General features: G+C 37.9%; 1 protein-coding gene across 4 annotated transcripts in view; it reads right to left on the bottom strand.

The window, feature by feature from the left end:
- The window catches only part of AQP9 (aquaporin 9), a 58857-nt gene that overhangs the window by 34499 nt on the left and 12267 nt on the right, over positions 1-12091 (bottom strand). The window lies entirely within an intron of this gene.

The following is a 12091-nucleotide window of genomic DNA, read 5'->3' as shown; positions in this document are numbered from 1 at the left end:
AAGTTGGATGCTTCTTTCCTGTAACTTCTGTCCATTAGCCCCCAGCATACTGTTGGGACCAAGGAGAATAAGCTTTTCACATACCAGGCATTGCAATAAGTGGAGGGGTATAATGCCCTCCCTGGATTCTCTCTTCGTTTGGATACTTGTCCCTTCATCTTTGATCTCTGTGTCTCCTTGGACTCCCAGTGAGTCTCACCTGGGTAAGCTCTATGTTGTCAGTGTCCCTCTTAAAACACAGAGCCCAGAAATGGACACAGTCCTCCCATATTTGTATATCACATTATGACATGGTAATTACCCTTCTGACTCATGGCTTCTATTGCCATCTGGTGCGACTCTTAGCCATGGAATATTATTTAACTGTTTACATATTTATGCCTGATTTTCTCAATTTTATAAGAAGATTTTCAAGATAATATGCTGAACTCTTTTTGTCTCTGTAACAGCTTCTATTATATTGGATGTAATTGAGTAACAGATCCTGGACATTATTTCCAGGGATGACACTTGTTGGCAATGTAAATGAACATGTTATTTCTCATTCTCAGCTTGCTCATATATTAAAGGGGAATAATGATATGTGCCAGGTTTGAATCATACGGTTTTTTCATAAAGAATCAAATGAGATAACATGAATAAAGGTAATATTTAAACAACAATGGGCAACAATAAGGGTAGGATATTATTGTTTTTAGTATAAACTCAAAAATTCCAGTTTAGGGTGAATAGGTTAAGAAAATAGACCCATGAACTTAACTGCTAACTCGCTGCCTGGCAATAAAAACAGGGGAGAGAAGACATCTATAAGAGAATACATCTAGTTGAAATATTTGCTGTTTCATTCCTAGTCATGGGATTTAATTTTGGTGAGAGAGGGAAAGGAGGAAGCTGATAAGATCTTCAAGTTGTTTTGACTATTTGTGATTACTCTCCAAAGAGAGGCCATTTCATAATTGGCAGGATTTTAGTGCTTTTTGTAGGAAAGCAATGCTAGAAAATAGAAAGATAAATGCTTTTTTTTTTTTTTTTTTTTTTTTACTATCAGTTTCCATACATGGAAGAAGGAAAAGACTTCCATTGGAAAAGGAAGAAAGACACTTGAAAGGCAGAATTCCTACAAAACATTGATTGGTGGGAATTCCTCCAGTCATTCCCGATTACCCAGAGCAAAAATTCTGGAATTGTTAATACCTGTTATTCCTTCCTTTTCTCTCCCTTGGCCACCCATAGTCCATCATTCCCATATCTTGTCATGTGCAGCCTCCAATGAGTGTCCCCACCTCCGATCTCTCCCCATCCAGAGACCATGCCAGGTGAAGCACCACACACCACCTCCCCACTGCTCAGGAAATGTCAGCCCAGAGTCCTCAGGCTGGTCCTCAGGGCTCTCCATTGCCTTACCTGATGATTCCCAGCCACCTTCCTTTCCAGTATTCTTTAGCACAGATCTGCATCAGCCAGGCTGACATCCTAGTCACTTGGAGCCCTTTGAGCTGATGACACTTGTTTTCATCTCTGCACATCTGCTATGCTGTGCCTTTCAGAAGAAACACCCTTTCCTTGCTCCTTCTCCAGCTAAACCCAATCTATTCTTAATGATGAGCTGAAATTTTGCCTTCTCTATATGACTTTCTCTGACAACAGAAGCCCTCATTGACTTCCTGTGCCTACTCTACCACGTCTGCACTTTGCCATTTTATTATATACCTGCCACCTTGTCTTGTGGTACCAATTCCCCCAAAACTATAATGTCCACCAGGGAAGTACACTTTTTTTTTCAGGTTAATTGGAGAAAGCATACAAATTTATTTAACATGTATACATTGGAAGAACCACAGAGTGATTATCCTAATTCTTTATATTCCGTGCTGAAATAATAATATTTGATGAAATATATTAAAATATCTAAACTTAAGCAAGGGCAAAACAAAAACAAAAACAAAAACAAAAAAAACAAAACAATTTCCCTGCTTTCAAGTAAAAGCAGGAAAAGATAAAAAATTTAGTTTGGCCTATCCATCTGATAAGGGATTAATAACCAGAATATATAAGGAGCTGAAACAACTCAATAGCAAACAAACAAACAAACAAACAAAATCCAAATAATCTGATTTTAAAAATGGGCAAGAGATCTGAGTAGTCATTTCTCAGAAGACATACAGTGACCAACAGGTATAAGAAAAAAATGCTCAAACATCATTAATCATCAGAGAAATGTGAATCAAAACCACAATGAGATAACAACTCACCCCAGTTACAACAGCTTTTATCAAAAAGACAGGGAATAATGGATATAGAGAAAGAGGAACCTTTATACACTGTTGGTGGGAATGTAAACTAGCATAGCCACTATGGAAAATAGTGAGGAGGTTCCTCAGAAAACTAAAAATAGGACCGCCATATGATTCAGCAGTTTCACTACTGGGCATGTGTCCAAAAGAAATAAAATCAGTATGTTGAAGAGCTATCTGCACTCTCATGTTTACTGTAGCACTATTCACAATAGCCAAAATATGGAATCAACCTAAGTGCCCACCAACCAGATGAATGGATAAAGAAAATGTGGCATATATATGCAACAAAACATTATTCAACCATAAAGAAGAAGGAAATCCTGTCATTTGTAGCAATGTGAATGGAACTGGAGTCATTATGTTAAGTGAAATAAGCCAGGCATAGAAAGACAGACATCACATGTTCTCACTTTTATGTGAGAGCTAGAAAAGTGGGTCTCATGAAGACAGAGAGTAGATGGGGTGGTTACTAGAGGTCAAGAAACGGCAGAGGAATGAAGAAAGGTTGATTAATAGGTAAAAATATACAGTTTGATAGAAGAAATAAGACCTAGTGCTTGACAGATCAGTAACATGACTGTAGTTAACAATAATCTATTGTATATTTCAAAGTTGCCAGAAGAAAATAATTTGAATATTTCTAGCAGAATGAAAAGACAAATATTTAAGGCAACGGATCACCCAATCACACTGATTTGATTTTTATACATTATATGAATTAAAATGTCCCATGTACCCCCAAAATATGCACATGTTATGTATGAATAAAAAAAGAAAAGCAGGATACAAAACTACGCTGAATAATCCTCCTTTAAACAATGTGGAAATGATAAATAAACAGGAATCTTAAAAAACCCAACTTAATTTGGGGGTATGATATGAAATGTGAAAAGTAGGAGGTGTAATTTCTAAGAAATATCAAGTGGGACTGCTGGGCAGTTCCCAACTAAGCCATGACCCCTATGACAAGCTGTTTATTGGACACAATGTAAAAGCTGACGTGGTGAAGTGGTTATCACAAGCTGAAATGCTGGGAACAGAGAGGGAATAATCAACCCACAGGTTTTATTGCACGTAACCCTTCTCAAATCTCTTGTATATTTATTACATCCTTTAAAGTGTAAAATAAGATCGTCCTAGCAGAATACATGGTGCATAACAGACACTCAATAAATATTTGTTCGGTGAGTATGTAAGAACTGAGTCCTTTCAGAAAAGCAGTAGTTAATGAAGTTTAGGAACTCCTTAGTGAAGTGTTTGTGAATGCATGCAACCTGGGGCCAGGGACCACCATGGAACCTAGAATTACCGCAAGAGATCTTTGATTCCTTGTGTGCATCAAACATCGTCCAAAAATTGAAAAAATAACATGTCTTCTATCTACCTTTTGTGATCTTGTATTTTCAGAATTAATGAATACCAAAAGAATGTTGTAGTGTACAGAGTTCTTGAAAATTTGTGAAGTTAAAAAGATCTCCTTGGGAAAGATTGTCATGGGCTTTGAAATAAATAGTGTATAAAAAGTTTACCATCTTGACTCATCTGTTTAGGGTAGTGTGTATAAAGGAATACTAGCTACCCTCTATTTAGTTCATTCTTTGTGCCAGGTTGCATGCTAAGTGCTTTACTTGTATTCCTTTATCACCATCCCATTATTAACTTAACAGTTATAACATTCTGGAAGGTAAGGAGTATTATCTCCATCTCATGGACGAGCAAATTGAGGCTGAGAAAGATCAAAGCCACTTGCCTAATTTTACATCATTGTAAGGAGACAGAACCAGGATTTGATCACAGGTCTGTCTTAGTCAGAGGCCTGAACTTTTAGCCATCACACACTGGATGGAACAAGTGGTCATCAGATGCAACTGATGTCCCCAAGAATCCATGGATATCTTCAGGGAGGATACTGGGTTTTCCACAGGATGTGGAATAGGGGCATCAGTTTTTCTGTCTGCATGTTGAAAGCAAAGGGCTGTCTGGGAAGGTGAGGACTTGAAGACCCCAGGTAGCAGCCATCTGTTCCCAATCTATCTAGTATAAATGGCCTCACTGTAAACCAGATGTGTCAGTCCAAAGAGAAAGGACTGAGGCCGAAGTTATTTGTCTCCTTATAGTTCCTGGTCTTTGCCAGGACAAGTGCTTTTCTGGTAACAATAAGTATGGTCACCCTAGTTCAGAAAATATACAACACTCGCGCTTTGTCATCAAAGCGTCTCAGGGACCTAGAAAAGAAAATCTTTCAGCTCCAATTTCCCTTCTTTCTCAGAGATGACTGAGGTATTTTGGTGATTACCTCCAGCTTTTTCAATTTATGCAAAATCGATTTTCTTGATTTCTGTTCACTTGATTTCTAGCTCCGCTTGCACAGACAACTTCCGTTAGATGATCAAGCGCCCACCAGTAGAAAACTAGAGTGAAAGGTACAGTTAAACCCTTTGCTCTCTTGTTCTCTCTCACACTCTCCTCTCCTCATAGTGCCTTCCAATTTTGTGGTTATCAAGACACACTCCCCCCTAATGCTGAGCAAATATGCCTAATACTGAAAGTGAGTATGGACCTAGAAGGGGCCTTTTCCACACGGATGAGCCACGCCCAACAGCCACATGGATTTCTGTGGCACTGGTCAGCATTTGGGGCACTTACAAGGGAGTTGAACAATTCCCCCTACTCCCACCTGCCCCCTTTATTACATTTTATTTAGCTAAAGTCAAACAAGTAACCCAGGTGGACATTCTAAAATGCCCCAATACCTCCAAGTCTCACCCAGCTGGAATGTGTTCATTATTGTTCTTTCAAAGACTTTTCTGGGAAGCAGATCCAGTGGTGCCAGTTCAGGGCACATTTGCTCCGTGCTATGTGGACAGCAGCAACGTGACCCAGGAACATGAGTTCTGTGTGACTGCTTTACCTTGTACCCTGCTGCAGGTCGTCTTGGATATAGGAAAGGAACACATTTAAATTATTAAACAAAAATACTCTCCAGTAATTTGTCATTACATGATGCAAATATTTATAAAAACAGAAGCATTAAAAGAGCTTATTTGTGGCAACACATATTTTAAATCAACTGATTTGTATGTATATATGCACACGTGTGTGTGTTTGTACGCATGTATATATGTGATATGTATATTCTCATGTAGTCCCCTTTAGGCGGAGGAAAGCGCTCCTTTTTCCATCTAAAGAAACCTTTGGACAAAGAAATTAAGGAATTTTCCTGAGGACAGATGTAGGGTAAGCGCACCTGATAGCAATAACGTAAGCCTACCCTTAGACTGACCCTGTATGGCAGATGCACCTGAATGTTCTGAGCTAGGGAATCTGGAAGTGGCCAACCCAGAGATGCATTCCCTATCTATGATAAACATCTGAACCCTGGCCAGTTCTGTGCAACATGGGCCATACAAGGGATTGAGGCCCTGAGTTTTGAGTTAAATGAAGCCTGACAGGTGAAAGTCATTAAGAGGAGGGTATTAAGGGGAACTACTATATAAACTGCATGCTGTTTACAGGGGATTGCAGTTTTCCTGCCCAGTCTGCGGTCCCTGGGCCGGGAGGTTACGTCCATGTTGATGAGGAGTTTCTTGGCTGAAATGCGCTATGTTCGATGAACGATTTAATGTACTATGTAATATTAAGGATTTTTAGTATGGGTTGATATTCGTGTTGACTAGTTTGAGTTATACAGTTGATATGGTGAATGTGTTATAGTTGATTCGGGGATTGTTAATACGTGGTTATATATTCTTGATGTACTTTGATGTGTTAATGTACTATATATGGTTAAACAATTATAGTACAATATATTCATGGGATTAACAGTAATGCACAAAGTACATAAAAGCACTTACGTATTAGTTCGTTAATACTGACATAGTGGTTAAAGTGTGTGCCGAAAAAAGTACAGGGAATAGTTTAATTAGAATTTCAGCTTGGGTGTTGACGGTGAAGCAGAAATGCTTCTTCCCTGAGTTGTCCAGAGGAGGGAATTCTCCATTTCTGGTTTACAAGACCAGAGTATTGAGTTATACTACAAGGGCAGTTTCATTTGAGTAATTTGTTTTCAATTAGGGCCGTAATTGGTATAAGGTAAGGATAGTCGAGATGTGCATAATGGATGCTGTTTGTCTGATGACAATAAAAGGGTAGTTGGCTGGCTGCCCTCTGATTCATGTGAGTGTGAGACTAGTGGACAGAATACTATGCTTTGCTGTTTAGACATGTGAGGTATAGGAATAACTGCTAGAATAAGAATGGAAAATATAAGGGCCAGTACACCTCCTAGTTTATTAGGGATGGATCATAAGATTGCATATGCAAATAAAAAGTATCACTCTGGTTTAATGTGGGGTGAGGTATTGCGGGAGTTGGCTAAAGTGTAATTATCTGGGTCGCTTAGGAGATCAGGTGAAAATAGCACTAGAATTATTAGGAAGAGGAGGAGGAGAATTAGGCCTAGAATATCTTTGATTGTGTAGTAAGGGTGGAAAGTGATTTTGTCAGGGTCTGATGAGATCCCTGAAGGGTTATTAGTTCCTGTTTCATGTAAGAACAAAAGGTGAACAGCCGCTAAAGTTGCAATGATGAAAGGTAAGATAAAATGGAAGGCAAAAAATTGTGTAAGGGTGGCTTTGTCTACGGAAAATCCACCTCAGATTCATTGTATAAGGTCAGTTCCAATATATGGAATGGCTGATAGTAGGTTTGTAATTACTCAGAATAGGTTTGTAAGAACTCAGAATATTTGGCCTCATGGGAGTATGTAACCTATAAATGCTATTGCTATTGTCGTGAATAGCAGGATAATACCAATATTTCAGGTTTCTAGAAATATAAATAACGCATAGTATAAGCCTTGGCCAACATGTAGGAAGAGGCAGATGAAAAATATTGAAGCGCCGTTAGCATGAAGATAGCGAATTATTCAGCCTTAGTTTACATCTTGGCTGATATTGGAGATTGAAGAGAAGGCAGTTAAGGGATCTGATGTGCAGTGTATGGCCAGAAATAATCCTGTGGTGATTTGCAGAATTAAGCAGGCACCAATAAGTGAGCCAAAGTTTCCTCATGTAGAAATGTTGGATGGTGTGGGAAGATCAATGAATGAATGATTAATAGTTTTTATTAGCAGGTGTGTTTTGCGTATTTTGGTCATTAGTGTTCTTACAGTTGAAATACAATGATGGTTTTTCATACCATTAGTCATGGTTGTAGTCCATGTAGGAATAATGGCTTATGCTTTATTTTTATTAAGTATTCTTTTGGTTATAGGGTTTGCAGGTTTTTCTTTGAAACTGTCTCCTGTTTATGGGGATCTATGGTTAATTATTAGTGGTGCTGTGGGTTGTGGTATTGTGTTGAATTTTGGTGAGACTTTCGTGGGGTTAATCGTCTTCTTAATTTATTTGGGTGATATAATGGTTGTTTTTGGTTATGCTGTGGCAGTGGTTGTTGAGGAATATCCTGAAATATGAAGGTCAGGTATTGACATTTGAGGGGCTTTATTATTAGGATTATTAATAGAGTTGGTGTTGATTTGGTGAATGGCTGAGTATGATGGGATGGTCATTACAATTAATTTAATAGCGTAGGGAGTTGCATAACTTTTGAGGATGAGGGTGGTTTGTGTGAGGATTCTGTGGGTGCGGCTGCTTTATAAAGTTATGGGTATTGGTGGTAGTTGCTGGTTGAACGTTATTTGTTAGTATTTATGTTGCACTTGAAGTTACTCGGGGTGATGATTAGATAATTAAGATTAGAGTTAGAAGAGGTAAAATAAAAAAAGGAGAGGAAATAGAGTTTCATTAGGCCTTTTGGGGCAGATACAGTAATGGAGGCTGATATCTGAGGTTGTGAAATGGTTTTTGGTATGGACTTTCCTAATCAAATATTTTGGCTTGTAAATAGGCTTGAGTGAGTGGGGGAGCTGTACGGTGGATTGTGGCTGAGTAAAAACCTAGTATATTGGAGAAGTTAAATGTCTGTAATGGATATTTTAGCTTAAGGTTATTCATTATAAAATTTAGTTCTATTGCTCGTAGGAGGCCTAAGGTAGTCACACCTAGGGCTGTGAGATTTAGGTGAAGTGGCATAGTTGTTTAGGGGGATGAAGTGGGAACAATATTATCGGTAATGAGGAATCCAGCGAAGACACTGCCAATTATTAGGCGCTTAATTGGGTTAATTAGGAAAGGGTTACTTTTATTAATAATAATCAGAGTTGTGAAGCTAGGTTGTCCTATCAGAGGGAAGAAAATAATTTGAGTACTATAGACCGCTGTTAGGGAGGTTGCACTAACAGTAATAGAAAGGGCTCAGGCATTGGTGTATGACGTGTTTGCCATTTCAATAACGAGGTCTTCAGAATAAAAACCCGTGAGGAAAGGCATACCTGTATGTGCAAGGCTGCCAATGATAAGGGAGGAGGAAGTGAGGAGTAGAGTTTTGAATAGTCCTCCTATTTTTCAGATGTCTTGTTCATCACTGAGATTATGGATGATGGATCCTGAACATATGTAGCTTTTAAAAAGATGTGGGTGCGGATATAAAGAAATGCTAGGTGTGATTGATTAATACCAATTGTGACTATTATAAGGCTTAGTTGGCTTGAGGTGGAGAATGCTATAATTTTTTTTTTTTGTGGATGTCATTTTGTGTTAGAGCACAGATTGCTGTAAATAAGATGGTCATGTCTCTACACATAATGTAAAGGTTTTGATTCATAGATTATTTTCTATTAAAGGGTAGAAGCAGATAAGTAGAAAAACTGCTACAACTGTAGGGCTAGAGTGAAATAGGGCTAAAACTGGGGTTGGGCCTTCTATAGCAGAAGGAAGTCAGGGATGAAGGCCAAATTGAGCTGTCTTGCCTGCTGCTGCTAGGAGAACACTAATTAGTGGAAAGGAATTGGGGGTAAGATTTAGAAGAAATATTTGATGAAGCTCTCATGTGTTGGAAAATAAGAGGAATCATGCTATAGCTAAAATGAAGCCAATATCGTCAATCGTTTATACAGGACTGTTTGGAGGGCTGCTGTACTGGCATCTGCTCGGCCGTATCATCAGCCAATTAGTGAAAAAGACATAATTCCCACACCTTCTCATCCGATAAAAAGTTGGAAGAGGTTCTTGGCGGTAACTAGAATTAATATTGTGGTGAGGAAAATGAGTAAATATTTGAAAAATTGATTAATATTAGGGTCTGAGTTTATATATTGAGAACTCTATGATAGATCAGGTAACAAATAGTGCTACTGGGATAAATATTGTGGAAAAGTAGTTTGAAGCTTAGTGAGAGTTGAAGAGTTTGAATTGTTATTCAATGTCAGTTTGAGATAATTATTTCTTGATCTATGAATATGTATATTGTTGCGGGGATGAGGCTGCTAATAAAGACACATGCGATAGATATTTTTACATACTATAGATATCAATCTTTCTTGCAGGGGTTGGCTAAGGTAGTAATAACTGGTAAGATTAAGGGAATTAGTGTTTTTATAATAGGGTATAATACATGTTTATTACTTTTACTTGGAGTTGCACCAATATTTTTCGTTCCTAAGACCAATGAATAGCTCTTATCCTTTAAAAGTTGAGAAAGCCATGTTATTAGGGATGGGAGCATGAGTTAGCAGTTCTTGCATACTTTCTTGGTAGATAAGAAGTTGCAGGCTTCTATGATTAGATCCACAATCTAATGTTTTGGTTAAACTGTACTTACAGTATGCAAACCCCATAATCATCTTAGGGTTTAAGGATAATAGAAAGATAGTTGCAAGGTATACAAGTGTTAATGTATTTTCTTGTGTGAATAAGGGTTTAATACTGTTAATGTAATATACAAGTGTCCCTCGTTGTGTTGTGATTAGTATGTGTAGGGAGTAAAGATCTGTAATTAGTATATTAAGTCCTATAAGCATAATGGTGATGTTTGATCAATAGAATAAAGCCATAGTGATGAAGAGTTCTCCTATTAAATTGATAGTAGGGGGAAAGGCAAGGTTAGTAAGACTTGCTAAAAGTCATCAAGAGGCTATTAGTGGAAGCAGTGTTTGAAGGCCTCAGATACATAATATAATTCAGCTGTGGACTCGCTCGTAGATCAAATTTGCTAGGCAGAATAGTAAAGATGAAGTGACTCCATGGGCAATTATAAGGATGACTACACCTGTAAAGCTTCAAGGAGTTCGAATGAGAATAGCCATAACAACAAGTGCGATATAGCTTACGGAGGAATATGCGATAAGTGATTTTAAGTCTGTTTGTCGTAGGCAATTAGAGCTTGTCATAACTATTTCCCATAAGGATAGTATGAGGAAGGGGTAGGCTATATATTCTGTTATGGGGTTGAGGATAAGGGTAAGCCATATAATACCATAGCCACCTAGCTTTAGGAGTACCTCTGCAAGTACTATTGAGCTAGCAATAGGGGCTTCCACATGGGCTTTGAGGAGTTAGAGGTAAAGTCCATATAGAGGTATTTTTACTATAAAAGTCATAATACATGCTAGTCCTATAAGATTATTACATCAGGAAGTTAATAGTTCTTGGGTGGTAAATATTATTATTATTATTATGTTTAGTGAACCCAAGGTATTTTGAGTATGGGCAAGTGTGATAAGTAGGGGAAGAGAACTATTACAGAGTTTTTTCCAGGGGGGGGTCACTCATTGGAAAGGTGATGTTGACTTGCTAGAATTATAAGAGGTAGTAGTCAGGTTGTTAAGATTAGAAGGGGCAATGTTAGTGGGTCAGAGGAGAAAGTTAGTGAGAAGTTAGATGAATTATCATTTAATTGGGTAAGATATAGCAGAGTAATGAGGCTGCTGAATAGGCTGTGGATAGTTATGTTTATTTAGATTATAGAGTTATTACAGAGTCATGTTATTGGTAACAGTATAATTGTTGGAATAGTAACTTTTGGCATTGAAGTAAATTTAGATTTTGTACGTAATCTAGGCTGTATGTGTTGGAGATTGAAACTAGTAAGGCAAGGCACACTGCGGCTTCGCAGGCAGCAAATACTAGGAGGATAATGGGTATTACGGAAGCTAGAGTGAAATGTATGTTTAAAGTTAGAGTAATTATAATGAATATCGATAATACTATACCTTCTAGGAATAATAGGGATGATGTTAAGTGGAATCGATAAACTAATATTCCCAGCAGTGCTATGGTGTATGCTAATATAATATTGATATAAATAAAGGGCATTTGGTAAATATGGTCTATCATAATCTAATGTGTCGAAATCATTTATTTTAACTTAAACTATCTACCAATTCAATTCAGTCAAATCCTTTTTGGGTTCATTCATAAGTCAAGCCTAGGATTAAAATGCTAATTAGTATAAGGGCTGTGCTGATTATTAGTGTCAGGTTGTTTGTTTGAAGGGCTCATGGCAGGGGCAGTAGTAGAGCAATTTCTAAGCTGAGCAGGAGAAATGTGGTGACCACTAGGAAGAATTTTATGGAGAAGGGGAGGTGGCCAGAGGTTAATGAGTCAAATCCGAATTCATAAGGACTGGATTTTTCTATATAAATATTAAGTTGTAGGAGTCAAAATGTAATTGCTATTAGTAATAGGGCCAGTAAGGTGTCGGTTACTAGGGCTAGGGTCAGGCTAATTACTCTTTTTCGAATATTATTGAAGCTTATTGATTGGAAGTCAATGGTAATGCTTATACTGAAAGAGTAGGATCCTCCTCAGTAGATAGAGACATATAAGAATAGCCATACCACATCTATGAAGTGTCAATATCAGGCAGCGGCTTCAAAGCCAAAGTGGTGGTTA

Source organism: Macaca mulatta, chromosome 7 (genome assembly GCF_049350105.2).
Source record: "Macaca mulatta isolate MMU2019108-1 chromosome 7, T2T-MMU8v2.0, whole genome shotgun sequence".
Classification (NCBI taxonomy): Eukaryota; Metazoa; Chordata; class Mammalia; order Primates; family Cercopithecidae; genus Macaca; species Macaca mulatta.
This window is presented reverse-complemented; position numbering and strand designations above follow the sequence as displayed.